We start from the raw sequence: 16,793 nt of genomic DNA on the forward strand, positions 1-16,793 counted from the left end.
GTTCAAGCCACGTGTCGGGCTCTGCGCTGACAGCTCGGAGCCTGGAGCCTGTGTCTCCCTCTCTCTTTGCCCTTTCCCTGCTCACACTCTGTCTCTCTTTCCTTCAAAAATAAATACTAAAAAAATTTTTTTAATAATAAATGAATTTATTAGCAGAGTTGCAAGATACAAGATCAACTTATAAAAGTCAATTATACTTTTTATATGCTGGCAATAGACAATTGGAAACTGAAGTAAATATATCATATTGTATTAAAATTAAGCAGCAAACACATGAAATTGGGATAAATCTGACAAAGATGTGAAAGACATGCATCCTGAAAACTACAAAATCCTGCTAATAGAAATTAAAGAAGACCTAAATAAATGGGAGGCTCTACAATGATTGGAAGAGTTAGCATTGTTAAGATGTCAAGTGTCCCCATACTGGTGTAAAGATAAAATGCAGTCGTAATCAAAATGTTAGCATTACTTTTTTTGGTAGAATTTGACAAGCTGATTCTGAAATCCCTGTGTAAGTGCAAAGGACTTACAGTAGCCAAAATCATTCAAAAAGAACCAATTTAGAAGTCTAACACTTTCTGATTTCAAGGCTTATTTTAAAATTGCAAGAATCAAGATACTGGCATAAAGATAAATATACCAATAGACTAAAGGAGGATAGCAAGCCCGAAAACAACTCACACGTCAGTTGTGTGAACAACTGACTTTGTCAAAGTTGCAAAAAAGAAATTCAGTGGACAAAATATAATGATATATAACAAATGATGCTAGTAAAATTGGTATCCATATTCAAAAAAGTAAGTGTTCACTCATATCTGACATGATATATAAAAATTAATTCAAAATAGTCATAGGCCTAAATGAAAAACCTAAAACTATAAAACTTCTTAAAGAAAACATAGGTGAAAGTTCTTGTGATCTTAGGTTAGGCAAATATTTCTTAGATATATACGAAAAGCATGGTGCTTCAAAGAAAAAAAAATGATGTGATTTACCCAAATTAGAAAGTTTTGCGCTTCTAAACCTATTGTTAAGAAAGTGAAAATACAAACCAGAATGTAAGAAAATATTTACAAATCACATATCTGTTGAAGTGCTTATATCCAGAATATTTGTTTATATCCACGATATTTAAAGAACTTTCAAAACCCAACAGTAAAAAAGCAAACAACCCTCTGCACTTTGACCAAAAAAATTTGAGCAGATACTTCAAATTTTTTTTAACGTTTTATTTATTTTTGAGACAGAGAGAGAGACAGAGCATGAATGGGGGAGGGGCAGAGAGAGAGGAAGACACAGAATAGGAAGCAGCCTCCAGGCTCTGAGCCATCAGCCTAGAGCCCCACGCAGGGCTCGAACTCACGGACCGCGAGATCGTGACCTGAGCTGAAGTCGGACGCTTAACTGACTGAGCCACCAAGGCACCCGTCAAGCAGGTACTTCAACAAAAAAGATTATGAATGATAAATAAGCACATGAAAATGTGCTCAACATCATTAGTCATTATAGAAATGCAAATTAAAATCATAATGAGATATACACCTATTAGAATGTCTAAAATTTAAAAGACTGATCGTACCGAATGTTAGCAAGGATTTGGAGGTACAGGAACTCCTATACCTGAGGCATGAATAAACATAATAAACATGTTCATTATCTTGATTGTGATGATGGTTTCAAAGTACATACATATAATGGGGTGCCTACGTGGCTCAGTTGGTTAAGCGTCCAATTTCAGCTCAGGTCATGATCTCACAATTCATGGGTTCGAGCCCCACATCAAGCTCTGTGCTGACAGCTCAGAGCCTGGAGCCTACTTCAGATTCTGTGTCTCCCTTTTTCTCTGCCCCTTCCCTGCTTACATGCTCTCTCTCTCTTTCTCTTTCTCTCAAAAATAAATAAAAACGTCAAAAAAATTTTTAAAAAACCAGTATGCATACACATGTTAAATCTCATAAAGTCATATGCTTTAAATGTGTACAATATTTTGTTATACTTTATATAACATATAATGAATTATACATATATAACACATACTTTATGTATATATAGCATATAATTATATAGAATATAGCACAAATAATATATATAACCTATATAGAATATATATATCATATATAAAATTATACTTCAATAAATCTGTTTAAAAAATAGGTTCAGTTTAAAATTATATGGCACTTTTCATGGAATGTGTCCTGGAAATTAATTCAAGGTTTAGCTGAATGGCTAAACCCTTGTCACTGAGAGCTTCAATCTCTACCCCATTGCCAGAGCCATCAGTCAATTATTACCCTTTACAAAAGTGTCTCGCATTTTGGTCACATTCACTTTGATATTGAATCACAGGAATTAACAGGTTAAAAGTGACCTTATATCATATTAAGAAAAAAAAGAAATATTGGATTGATTTTTAAGCTGTTGTTTTGTGGGATAATAAAATTTATCAAAGCTTTTTAAATAGTCACAATATACAGGCATTAATTTCCTACAACATACTTTTTTCTCAAACTCGCCTTTACTTTGTAAGTTGTCAGGCTGCCTTTTGGATAACAATACTGTCTTCTCCATTTGGAAGTATGGCAGGGAACACACTGAACCATGTTGAAAGAGACCCTGGGGATGGTGATGGTGCACTGAATTAGGCTCTTATTAGTATGACTTGTTCATTAGAGAGGCAATGGGAACAATTTATAAATTGTATATGTTTGCTATATAACCATAAAATTAAACCAAGTCCATACTCAGATAGGTGAAGAGTTCTGTTCAGTGGGTTCACTTACTTTCTTAATATCAATTTAGTAATCTTTCATCAGTCAATATAATGTTTTTGTGGAGAACTCAACTCTGATGCATTCTTTTAAAATACTTGGGAAACCAGGAAAGAGAAAGGATAGGGTAAAACCTTCTACTTCCCCTCCACCCATCCCTGTAAGTCTCTGAAATATGTCTGTTTTTAACTTAAAGGGTCCATTTAAAAACAGAAAAAAGCACAACTGTTTTATGAGAGCTTAAAAATAGAAGGTAATATAAAGGTTTTTATTTAATATAAGATACTACAATTGTTTTTTCATTTGCTTTGTTACAAACTACTTATCCTAGTTGACTTTTGGGCAGATGGGAGCTTACTCATAGACAACATTTCCCCCCCAGCTTCTTTTTTTTTTTATCACTAGGCATCTTATTCTTTTACAGTGTATCCTACAAGGCATATTCTAGAGGTTTATTATTCACAAGGAACTATTTTCATATTTTCCCCTTAGGTCTTGTAGACATTTACTTGAAAGCATTCTTTATTCTTTAAGATAGTTCAAACACACACACATGCGCTCACACACACACGCACACACACTAATTTAGTTTTGTTTTTAAAGGTTTGTATACTGTACTTTAATGACTGTTTTTATTTTTGTAACCATTATTTATGTTTGGATAATTGATTCCATTTAAGCAGAATTTAAGGTTGTATCTGAGACCCACAAATAAGATCTAATTAATTGTAAACCATATAAAAGGAGAATAGTCACAGAGGCCTTGGACAACTAACTTAATCACCAGGGAAACCATTTTTAAAATATCACAAATGAGGTAAACTTTGATAGAATAAATATGTACAATGAACCCTCCAAATTACTGAAAATTGTATTCTGTGGGATTTGTCTTCATTTTACGAACTAAAGTTATGAAAATATACATTAGAATGAGCACCATTTTAGTACGGATATATATTTATATAGGCAACTTGTGGTTATCCATTTCAATAGCAGATGGTGAAGAACCAATCAATGGATTTCGTCAATAAGGATACAATGATATTTTTACCAGTATCTTCTAGTTTTATATCAAGAGTACATTTCATAATCATGTTAGAGTTAAAAGGGAAGGTTAAAAAAAAAGAACAGAAGAAAAAGAAAAAGAAAAACATCTTTTGGCAATGAGCCTTTTCCCTAGGCAAGCCCCAAATCTTAAGGGAAGTACAAGAAGCAAGAATTGAAAAAGGGATTTTAGGAATTCAAAACATAATAACTTTTGTATAGCTATTTATAGGACACAAACTTCTATTTCTCTGAGTTGATCTCAGAATGACTTTGAAAGGAAGGTATGAATATCATCCTCATTTTATACTAGATTCTGATAGCCAGATGAAGAGAAGTAATTTCTCGAGGAATTTTGTTTCAGACTATAAGTGGTAGAATTTTAAATTGATAACAGAACATCTGACATACATTTACAATAGGAAAATTATTTTTTTTAAAAAAGTCAAGCTTCAGAGTACTTAAAAATGTTCATGTGTGATTCACTTTTTCTTTTCACCTGGGTTTTCATCCCCTTCTAGTGGAGGTGCTAATGAGCAGAGAAATAGGAAAGGTAATCAGCCAGAGGGAAGAGAAGAATCAAAGACCTAGATAATTCACAAACTGGAAAATGAGCTCCTAACTAATCAAGACTGGATTGTAAATAGGATAGAAAGAATTTATGCATCCCTGGTATCGGCCTGAATAGCATTTGTACCCAATCCAAGAAAAGTATTTGTGAATTTCACAGTTGGCTATTTTTTCTTCCTTTGAGATTTTTTTCCTGAACTAATTATCCATTGTGTACATGAAGCAAAGAAATAACTTACCATTAAAGTCATTTTTGAGGTGGATATTTCACTTTGCATGTTGTTAAAATGCCTGGAGCATTAATAAGGAATGAGTTAACTTTATTAATACAGCTTCTTTGGGGAGTTTCTGATCTATATACTGATCACCCAAAAGGAAATTTTGTGTCATATTTTATTCATGCAAAATTTAGGGAAATAACTAGATTGACTAATCTTTCCATAATAAATAATTTAATTTAACTTTGTGCTGCCTTTTGCATTTTAATTTTTTCATAATGTGTCCTTTAAACCCCCAATATTAAAATTATCAGTGACTGTTTCTGTTTGATTTAGTTTAAATTGTAAATTTAGTTATGGCTGTTGGGTTACAAGGTATGGAGGATGGTGCCTTAATATAGGAAGTGAGCACATTTACAAATAGGAAAAGCTATGTGTGTGATCAGTTTTTTTAATGAATTGTTGGAAACAGGGTGGAAATCAACACAAACAATGACATATAACACTACATAACAATAATTCTTACCATTACCTAGACTGTAATTGTGCATGAAATACTTCACATTTCATATACTTTCATACCTACTATTTAACTGCAGGGTTTTATGTCATATTTTGACTCAGATGTGTTGCCTTTGTTCTCTGCTTAACACCTTCCAAAACCTTCCCAACTCAGACTCAGCCAGGATCGTTGCAATATGGTTGATGGTTACTTTGAAATTCAGGCAGGACTTCTGCTTCTCCTTCAGATGTAGAAAACCAGAGAAATCACCACTCCTACCCTAACAACCAGGACAAGTCCAATAAACTGCAAAATTGGGCTTTTAAAAACCTACCAGATATCTGAGGATACAAATTAACCTAAATGAACTAAATTCCAGAACGTAAAAGATAAGCTCCTTTTAGGAGAGAAGAAACACATGACTGCTTTGCTCCCTGCAGGAATGGTGAGAGGGAAGGGAAGTGATCATAGACAAAGTAGGAAAGTTTTAAAGAATATTTAATAGATGTGTTTGGAGTGGTCTGATAGGTGAGAATACAAGGAACCCAGACACAGACCTTGTCAGCCTTTAGCAACCAACTCTTTCCCATGTTATTTCATTGAGGAGCCTACCAGATAGGGGCTGAGGCAGCCTGAGAGAGATCCTCTCCAAGGGAAGCACAACCGTCTCCCATTATAGGGCAGCACCATGCTGAATGCTTGGGCTGCAAAGCATTCTAGGCCTTTGCCAGTTGTACTGCAGTGGCTCTTTTGAAGGTTTGAGGAAGGGAAGCTCATCAGAAAGATATTCTGAAGCATAGAAAGCTAGCACAGAGGACAAAAGAGCAAAGAAATTCCCTAGCAGCACAAAAAGCTAGCAGCCGGTCTATAAGCAGCAAAAGATATCCCATGGTTTGGGAAGTTGGTGGCTGGCCTAATCATAATACAGAGACTCTGCAGTCTTTCTGGGGCCCAATTCCCAAGTCCTCCTTAAGAGAAAAGCTCTATCTATCTATCTATCTATCTATCTATCTATCTATCTATCTATCTATATCTATCTATTATTATTATTTTTTTAATGTTTATTTAGAGAGAGACAGAGACAGAGTGTGAGCAGAGGAGGGGCAGAGAGAGAGGGAGACACAGAAGCCTATAGAGGCTCCAGGCTTCAAGCTGTCAGCACAGAGCCCGATGCAGGGTTCAAACTCACAAACCCTGAGATCATGACCTGGGGTGAAGTCAGATGCTTAACCGACTGAGCCACCCAAGTGCCCCAGAAAAGTTCTGATTCAGCCATCAAAACATTTGAAGCCAATGGGAAGCTGAATCTAACCACAACAAAGCCCAGAGTCAACAACACACTTCATTAACTCAGTCTCCTTCCTACATTGTCAACCTCATAATAGAAAAGGTGTATCATTGTCTGGGGGTAATTATTATTTATATAAGTCTCTACTATTCCTTTATACAAACTATCTGGAATACAATAAAAAATTATGACATGAGAAGAAAAAATGTGACCCAGTGTCAAGAGAGTTTTCGTTCAAGTTGTCAGTAGAAGCAGATCCAGAGATAAAATTGGGATTAGATACTTTAAAATTACCGTAATGAATGTGAAATAAAAATCCAGTGGAAAAACATTCATGAAAAGATGTAGAATTTTATCAGAGAGTTGTAAAGTATTTAAAAATATCCCAATGGAAATAAATGAAGAATACTGTGTTAGAAATAAAGAATTAATGGGATAGGCTTGCAGGAGACTGAATATAACAGAGGGAAGAATCAGTGAAGTTGAAAGACAGAGTAATAGAAGTTACCCAAACTGAAACTAAACAAAACAAACAGATCACAGTAGTTGAGATGTGTGTGATAATTTCAAATGCTCTGGCATTGATGTAATTCAATCTTATAAAGAAATAAAAGAGAAATTTGAGCATAACCCAAATGGTGCCATCTTACAGTGGCCTTCCTTGAACATCTTGTGGAAAGTAGTCCCCATCCCAAACCCCAATAATACTCACTACTATTGAAAGTATCTCTTTATTTTTATTGTATTCTACCTATATATTTTTACAATATGTACTAACTATTGGACACGATTTTCAGAACATAGTACTGAACTAGAAAGACAGGATCTCCTGTCTCATGAAATGTATTCCTTCTCTGGAGTATAAGTTTCATAAAGGTAGATATCTGTTTAATTTTTTCTCATTTATTCCTGAATCTCAACCTCCTAGAATTATAGCTAGTGCATGGTAGGGACTCAATTAGTATTTATTAGGAAAAATGAATAAGTGAATTTTTCTAGGAGTCAGTTCTAAGCCCCGTTTTATATTGTCTCTCCCAAGACTATCTGGCACAAACTTGTAAGCTTTTTCAGTTATGTATCATTTCTCTTTCTTTTTTCTCAGAGCCCCAGGCTCCACTTTTTCTACCTTCTGAAAAGGACTGAATGCCAAAGAATCTTTGAGTTATTAATTATCAAGCATCAAGTGGCTCAAGGGGTTTGCCTACTAAGGAAAAAAAATGAAGCTTAGAGATACTGGTCCCAAAGTTACGTAAATTAGCATTGAGTTTGTCCACATTTATTAAGCATAACATGCCTCTTTTTCTAAATACATGTTTTTGGTAATTGCTAACCTCTCTTTTTGCCTCTCCCCCCATCAAATAAAACACACTAAAGAGAACAGTATTAATGCCCAGGTGCACATCCTTTAGAATTATATGTTGCAAATATCTATTAGCCAGGGTATAATAATTAATGATGACTAAATTCATTAGTAATATCCATCATGTGCCACTTGCTATGCTGAGTAATAGACACACTTGATCACTAATGCTCTTCACAATTTTAAACAGGAGGTATTATTTTCCTCACTTTACAAATGTAGAAACTAATCCTAAAAACAAAAAAGTACCTCACCCAAAATAAAAATGGTAGAATGGGACAAAGCTAGGAATCAAACTCCAAAGTTTCCAGTCTCTCCAATAGACAACACAGTCACCTGTGACAGTATCTACCTAATCATACCTTCTGACCAAAAAAGAAAAACAAAGAAAGATGAATAAAAGAAAAAAAGGAATAAATTACAGACTATGGTAGATATTTTTTTCTATTTAGGATTAATGCAGATGAATTTATGCTAACTTTATTTCTTACTTAAAGATATTTTACCAATATATTACTGATTTACTAAACATTTAAGAAGCATACAAGTTGATCAGGTAAAATATAATATGAAATTATATGTAATTAAAAATTATAAAGTATACTCATCTTTCTAATAATACTCCTAGTACAGTTTTATTGTCTTCATAAACTCAAATTTGCTAAGATGTATATCAGGTTACACTGATTAATAGTTTTTTTTCAATATATGAAATTTATTGTTAAATTGGTTTCCATACAACACCCAGTGCTCATCCCAACAGGTGACCTCCTCAATGCCCATCACCCACCCTCTCCGCCCTCCCTCCCACATCAACCCTCAGTTTGTTCTCAGTTTTTATGCTTTGGCTCTCTCCCACTCTAACCTTTTTTTTTTCCCTTCCCCTCCCCCATGGGTTTCTGTTAAGTTTCTCAGGATCCACATAAGAGTGAAAACATATGGTATCTGTCTTTCTCTGTATGGCTTCTTTCACTTAGCATAACACTCTCCAGTTCCATCCACATTGCTACAAAGGGCCATATTTCATTCTTTCTCGTTGCCACGTAGTGCTCCATTGTGTGTATAAACCACAATTTCTTTATCCATGCATCAGTTGATGGGCATTTAGGCTCTTTCCATAATCTGGCTATTGTTGAGAGTGCTGCTATAAACATTGGGGTACAAGTGCGCCTATGCATCAGTACTCCTGTATCCCTTGGGTTAAATTCCTAGCAGTGCTATTGCTGGGTCATAGGGTAGGTCTATTTTTAATTTTTTGAGGAACCTCCACACTGTTTTCCAGAGTGGCTGCACCAGTTTGCATTCCCACCAACAGTGCAAGAGGGTTCCCATTTCTCCACATCCTCTCCAGCATCTGTAGTCTCCTGACTTGTTCATTTTGGCCACTCATTTTGGTGGGAGGTGATATCTGAGTGTGGTTTTGATTTGTATTTCCCTGATGAGGAGTGACATTGAGCATCTTTTCATGTGCCTGATGGCCATCTGGATGTCTTCTTTAGAGAAGTGTCTATTCATGTTTTCTGCCCATTTCTTCACTGGATTATTTGTTTCTCAGGTGTGGAGTTTGGTGCGCTCTTTATAGATTTTGGATACTAGCCCTTTGTCTGATATGTCATTTGCAAATAACTTTTCCTATTGCATTGGTTTTGGTTGTTTCCTTTGCTGTGCAGAAGCTTTTTTACTTCATAAGGTCACAGTAGTTCATTTTTGCTTTTAATTCCCTTGCCTTTGGGGATGTGTCAAGTAAGAAATTGCTACAACTGAGGTCAGAGAGGTCTTTTCCTGCTTTTTCCTCTAGGGTTTTGATGGTTTCCTGTCTCACATTCAGGTCCTTTATCCATTTTGAGTTTATTTTTGTGAATGGTGTGAGAAAGTGGTCTAGTTTCAATCTTCTGCATGTTGCTGTCCAGTTCTCCCAGCACCATTGTTAAAGAGACTGTCTTTTTTCCATTGGATGTTCTTTCCTGCTTTGTCAAAGATTAGTTGGCCATACGTTTGTGGGTCTAGTTCTGGGGTTTCTATTCTATTCCATTGGTCTATGTGTCTGTTTTTGTGCCAATACCATGCTGTCTTGATGATGACAGCTTTGTAGTAGAGGCTAAAGTCTGGGATTGTGATGCCTCCTGCTTTGGTCTTCTTCAAAATTACTTTGGCTATTCGGGGCCTTTTGTGGTTCCATATGAATTTTAGGATTGCTTGTTCTAGCTTTGAGAAGAATGCTGGTGCAATTTTGATTGGCATTGCATTGAATGTGTAGATAGCTTTGGGTAGTATTGACATTTTGACAATATTTATTCTTCCAATCCATGAGCATGGAATGTTTTTCCATTTCTTTATATCTTCTTCAATTTCATTCATAAGCTTTCTATAGTTTTCAGCATACAGATCTTTTACATCTTTGGTTATTTATCCCTAGGTATTTTATGCTTCTTGGTGCAATTGTGAATGGGATCGGTGTCTTTATTTGTCTTTCTGTTGCTTCATTACTAGTGTATAAGAATGCAACTGATTTCTGTACATTGATTTTGTATCCTGGAACTTTGCTAAATTCATGTATGAGTTCTAACAGACTTTTGATGGAACCTATTGGATTTTCCATGTATAATATCATGTCATCTGCAAAAATTGAAAGCTTAACTTCATCTTTGCCAATTTTGATGCCTTTGATTTCCTTTTGTTGTCTTATTGCTGATGCTAGAACTTCCAACACTATGTTAAACAACAGCGGTGAAAGTGGACATCCCTGTCGTGTTCCTGATCTCAGGGAAAAAGCTCTCAGTTTTTCCCCATTGAGGATGATGTTAGCTGTGGGCTTTTCATAAATGGCTTTTATGATGTTTAAGTATGTTCCTTCTATCCCGACTTTCTCGAGGGTTTTTATTAAGATTGCTGAATTTTGTCAAATGCCTTTTCTGCTTCGATTGATAGGATCATAAATTTCTTATCTTTTTTTTTTATTAATGTGATGTATCACGTTGATCGATTTGTGAATGTTGAACCAGCCCTGCATCCCAGGAATGAATCCCACTTGATCATGGTGAATAATTCTTTTTATAAGCTGTTGAATTCGATTTGCTAGTATCTTATTGAGAATTTTTGCATCCATATTCATCAGGGATATTGGCCTATAGTTCTCTTTTTTTACTGGGTCTCTGTCTGGTTTAGGAATCAAAGTAATACTGGCTTCATAGAATGAGTCTGGAAGTTTTCCTTCCCTTTCTATTTTTTGGAATAGCTTGAGAAGGATAGGTATTATCTCTGCTTTAAACGTCTGGTAGAACTCCCCTGGGAAGCCATCTGGTCCTGGACTCTTATTTGTTGGGAGATTTTTGATAACTGATTCAATTTCTTCACCGGTTATGGGTCTGTTCAAGCTTTCTATTTCCTCCTGATTGAGTTCTGGAAGTGTGTGGGTGTTTAGGAATTTGTCCATTTCTTCCAGGTTGTCCAATTTGTTGGCATATAATTTTTCATAGTATTCCCTGATAATTGCTTGTATCTCTGAGGGATTGGTTGTAAAAATCCCATTTTCATTCATGATTTTATCTATTTGGGTCATCTCCCTTTTCTCTTTGAGAAGCCTGGCTAGAGGTTTATCCATTTTGTTTATTTTTTCAAAAAACCAACTCTTGGTTTCATTGATCTGCTCTAAAGTTTTTTTAGATTCTATATTGTTTATTTCTGCTCTGATCTTTATTATTATTCTTCTTCTGCTGGGTTAGGCTGTCTTTGCTGTTCTGCTTCTATTTCCTTCAGGTGTGCTGTTAGATTTTGTATTTGGGATTTTTCTTGTTTCTTGAGCTAGGCCTGGAATGCAATGTATTTTCCTCTCAGGACTGCCTTCACCGCATCCCAAAGCGTGTGGATTGTTGTATTTTCATTTTGTTTGTTTCCATATATTTTTTAATTTCTTCTCTAATTGCGTGGTTGACCCACTCATTTTTTAGTAGGGTATTCTTTAACCTCCATGCTTTTGGAGGTTTTCCAGACTTTTTCCTGTGGTTGATTTCAAGCTTCATAGCATTGCGGTCTGAAAGTATGCATGGTACGATTTCAATTCTTGTAAACTTATGAAGGGCTGTTTTGTGACCCAGTATGTGATCTATCTTGGAGAATATTTCATGTGCACTCAAGAAGAAAGTATATTCTGTTGCTTTGGGATGCAGAGTTCTAAATATATCTGTCAAGTCCATCTGATCCAATGTATCATTCAGGGCCCTTGTTTCTTTATTGACCGTGTGTCTAGATGATCTATCCATTTCTGTAAGTGGGGTGTTAAAGTCCCTGCAATTACCACATTCTTATCAATAAGGTTGCTTATGTTTGTGAGTAATTGTTTTATATATTTGGGGGCTTGTATTCGGTGCATAGACATTTATAATTTATTATATTTATTATATATGATATTATATAATTATATATAATTATTATAATATATATAATACAATATATACATTATATAATATATATTATATGTAATATATATTATAATATATATTATATAATTATATATACAATATTATATAATTATAATTTATAATTGTTAGCTCTTCCTGATGGATAGACCCTGTAATTATTATATAATGCCCTTCTTCATCTCTTGTTACAGCCTTTAATTTAAAGTGTAGTTTGTCTGATATAAGTATGGCTACTCCAGCTCTCTCTAAGTGCATCACTTAGATCTCTAAATTTTAAATTTTAAAAAATCTCTAATTTTCCCCTCATACTCCTGGATTTTTTTATCTCTCTTTTTCTCAGCTTCCTCTTCTCCCATAATTTTATCTTCTAGTTCACCTATTCTCTCCTCTGCCTCTTCAATTCGAGCCGTGGTTGTTTCCATTTTATTTTGCAGCTCGTTTATAGCATTTTTTAGTTCCTCCTGACTGTTCCTTAGTCCCTTGATCTCTGTAGCAATAGATTCTCTGCTGTCCTCTATACTATTTTCAAGCCCAGCGATTAATTTTATGACTATTATTCTAAATTCACTTTCTGTTATATTGTTTGAATCCTTTTTGATCAGTTCGTTAGCTATTGTTATTTCCTGGAGATTCTTTTGAGGGGAATTCTTCTGTTTTATCATTTTTGGATAGTCCCTGGAGTGGTGCGGAACTGCAGGGCATTTCCCCTGTGCTGTCTTGAATAACTTGCGTTGGTGGGCGGGGCCGCAGTCAGACCTGATGTCTGCCCCCAGCCCACCACTGGGGCCACAGTCAGACTGGTGTGTGCCTTCTCTTTCCCTCTCCTAGGGGCCGGATTCACTGTGGGGTGGTGTGGCCCGTCTGGGCTACTTGCACCCTGCCAGGCTTGTGGTGCTGGGAATCTGGTGTATTAGCTGGGGTGAATCGGCAAGGTGTACAGGGGTGGGAGGGGCAGGCTCAGCTCACTTTTCCTTGGGAGATTTGCTTGGGAGGGGCCCTGCAGCACCGGATCCGCTGGAGGGATGTATCCGCAGAAGGACAGAGTTGGATGTTTGCATGGTGCAAGCAAGTTCCCTGGCAGGAACTGGTTCCCTTTGGGATTTTGGCTGGGGGATGGGCGAGGGAGATGGCTCTGGCGAGCGCATTTGTTCCCCACCAAGCTGAGCTCTGTCGTCCGGGGCTCAACAATTCTCCCTCCCCTTGTCCTCCAGCCTTCCCGCTCTCCGAGCAGAGCTGTTAACTTATGACCTCCCAGATGCTAAGTGCCACTTGCTGTCCAAACACGCTCCATCTGGCCCCTCCTCCTTTGCCAGCCAGACTTGGGGGCTCTGCTTGGCCGGCGGGCCGCCCCTCCACCCCAGCTCCCTCCCGCCAGTCCATGGAGCGCACACCGCCTCGCCGCCCTTCCTACCCTCTTCCATGGGCCTCCTGTCTGTGCTTGGCTCCGAAGACTCCGTTCTGCTAGTCTTCTGGCGGTTTTCTGGGTTATTTAGGCCAGGGTAGGTGGAATCTAAGTGATCAGCAGGATGCGGTAAGGCCAGCATCCTCCTACGCCACATCTTCCACTGATTAATAGTTTGAACTAAACATTTAGCATTTCTTTGTACAGTTCTAAAAGCTGCATAATAATTTGTCTGAATTCTACCAAAAGCCTAAGTTATATCTCATGTCCACTTCTAAAAATGCTTACTATTTTACTACTTATAATGCTAAATTTTCCTGAGCTGACATTTTGTTATTATTTGCATCCTTACAAAATTTTCTAAATCCTTTAAAAACTGCAATACCTATTTACCCAATATTCTATTAACAAAGCAAGCCATTTTCTGAATTCAAATTAATAGTGCAGTTTAGTCATCACCATATGCACATTTTGAAAAGAAGCCTTTCTTACTGGTTCTCACATGAACAAACTTGTGTAGGTGTTTTTACGTACACACACTGGAAAAAATGTAAGGTCTTGTTAGATTTGAACATGTTTATTTTCAAATTATAGGAATCATCTATTTGTGTAAGAGATGTTATCAAGTTATTTATTTTTTTTGAAGATGTCAGGTAGATTTTGTTGTTTTGCGTTAGTTGTTTCTTGGCTAGTCAATTGGACTTTTCAGTCTTAGCTGCGAATTAGCACATACTCCCCTTGTTACTTATAAGTAATGAGCTCTAACTCTGAAACTTCCCTGTGTGAACAAAATCTGCTGCCTTCCTACCTCCGCTGCTTCCATCTTATTAATTTTGTTCTATGGCGTCTGGTACATTTTAATCACATACATAAATATTTGTTGACTATTAACCTTTTGGGCTCTTTTGTTTACTTGTTTTTCATGTTTAGAATTTGAAGAACTGCCTTTCTTTCCAAAGTAATTTCAAGCAACTGGTTCATAAATTAGGGAGCCTGGTTTGGCAGGGAGGATGGGAAGGATGGATATGGGGGAAAATCATGGAGGTAAGGGAATCAATGAATTAATGCTAGGCCACGGTCTGGGAGAACAACAGTCTTTCACAGCTCTGTTGCCAACTATATGAACATGTGAAAGTCACAGTCCCATCCATAAACAAAGAGGTTGGGCAATTTTATCACTGTCCTGAAGATTCTACATTTCTGACAATTATTCAATTAAATGGATCTCTTCCTGAGGCTGAGAAATCACTTTTGTAACATGTAACTTACATTGCAGTAGTATTTTTGCACTAGGTATTGAATAGTAGAAGAAAAAGCTTTTACATTTTAACTGAACCATAAATACTTAGTCATTTTTTTAGGCATCTTTGAATTGCACATAAGAGAAGCCAGTGGGATCTCTTGCTCAGAAAATATATGAGATCATTCCAGAGGTGAATACATACTATTTTCTATTCCCTACTCCATTTTAGTCATATGTAATGAAATGGTTTGATGGGAGCAACATAGAAAATTACTGAGAATTTTTATATTCTGAGGTTCTTTGACTATTGGTTGAATGGGCAAAGGGGCAGGATTAATATCTATTTCTGGAAAAAAATTTTGAGACAGAGGTACATTTTCAGAGAGAGATTTTTTTCTTCTTGCTTCATTGGGCAAGAAAGCTTTATCTTGTCTGTGAGGTTAACTATGGGAACAGACCACTGCTGGGAGCTGGGGAACACACGGCAGAAAGAGGAAGGGAGAGAATGCTCTGTTAGTTTCCTGGCTAGACAGGTCACATTGCACTTCGGGCATGAAGATGAGGGTAAGAGTTTTAAATCAGCTGTGAAATTATTTTGGTACCTAGTGTAGAGTGAAGGATTGAGGTTATGTTTTCTTAGTAATTTCCTAGAATAGACAAACAGGAGTTTTGTGTTACCACTTGTCTGTGATGAAGGTATAGATCTTTGGGCACACAGAAATGTCAGTCATTTGGCCAAGCAGAAATAGGAGTTGGTTTATGTTGGGTCTTGAGACAATAATGAGGAGAAAAAAGGTCATTTTTGTCTAATTTTCAACACTTCCGATATCAGAGAGCATATCTTTCAGATAGATATACCAACAAATAGATAATTAATTTCAAAAACAAACAAGCAAATACAGAGCATATCCTTGACTCTATGCCTCTCCTTTTGTGACATAGTATCCAAAGTCAGTGGTTGTTAATAAGAATTTTCCCAGAGAACCTATTTGAAGGTTAAATATGAAATAATTCAGGACCAAAAGAAATAAATTTACATATTATATACTGCATAAATGACGAAGTCCTTCTACTAACTCTGAATGTGAAATGTCCCATGTCATAGGAATCTGCAAGAATATTATATTTAAAAAATTCTAAATAATCTAAATGGCCTAAACATGGACAGGTACTGATTTATTTCTTTCCCTATGTTGTCACAAGAGGCCTGAACATTGCAGAATTCCCTCTAATCAGTTATCACCAAAAAGGACTTAACTTTGATCTTTCCTAGAACTTCCTTCTATTTATTTTTCCCTCTGAAACCCATGTCTTTTTGACATCTCCTGATAACCTTAATATTTTCCTGGACTCTTAATATCTACCTTGTTGCCTTAAGTAAAATATCTATTTTACTGATAAAAGGGGAGCATTCTTCAAAACTCTCTCAAATACAAGTCACTTTTTTTCCATTCTCCCTGCCTACCCTTCTCCCCACCACTTCACATCCACATCTCTGTTCTTAAGCCATTAGTTGTATGCAGTACCCTCTGGCTTCCCACTAACACTTCTAAGTATATAGTCAACTATGCCTTGTCATCGAGTCATATGCCATCAAAGTAAGCCACTCTCTTCCTGTCCTACAGCCTCATGGGTCCTTGCTCTGCATTGCCTTCTTTTCTTCCTTCTCAACTCCACATATTCATGAGAATTTTATTATATGAGTTTTAATCTTTATCTGCCATCATCCTAGGCAACTTTAACATCAGTGTTTACAGTCTCTGTTACCATGTCTTGACTTTTCATCCCCTGGCTACCTTTGCCATCATATCCCACTAGTTTTCTTCCATAGACAGCTCCTGGTCTTGTTTTCCCAAGGAACTGTCCCACCTCTACCATCTTGAAAGCTGAGATCTTGTTATCCGAATTAAAGCCCCTGCGTTCTGTATCCCCCACCATGTGTGCTTTTTGACATCTCCATGAGTTCTTGCCTCTTAT

General features: G+C 36.5%; 1 protein-coding gene across 1 annotated transcript in view; it reads left to right on the plus strand.

Moving 5' to 3' along the window:
* Positions 1-16,793, plus strand: part of DPYD (dihydropyrimidine dehydrogenase) — an 863,407-nt gene that overhangs the window by 520,182 nt on the left and 326,432 nt on the right. The gene's annotated exons all lie outside the window — the stretch shown is intronic.

The sequence above is a fragment of the Neofelis nebulosa genome, chromosome 2 (assembly GCF_028018385.1).
Source record: "Neofelis nebulosa isolate mNeoNeb1 chromosome 2, mNeoNeb1.pri, whole genome shotgun sequence".
In the NCBI taxonomy this organism is placed as follows: Eukaryota; Metazoa; Chordata; class Mammalia; order Carnivora; family Felidae; genus Neofelis; species Neofelis nebulosa.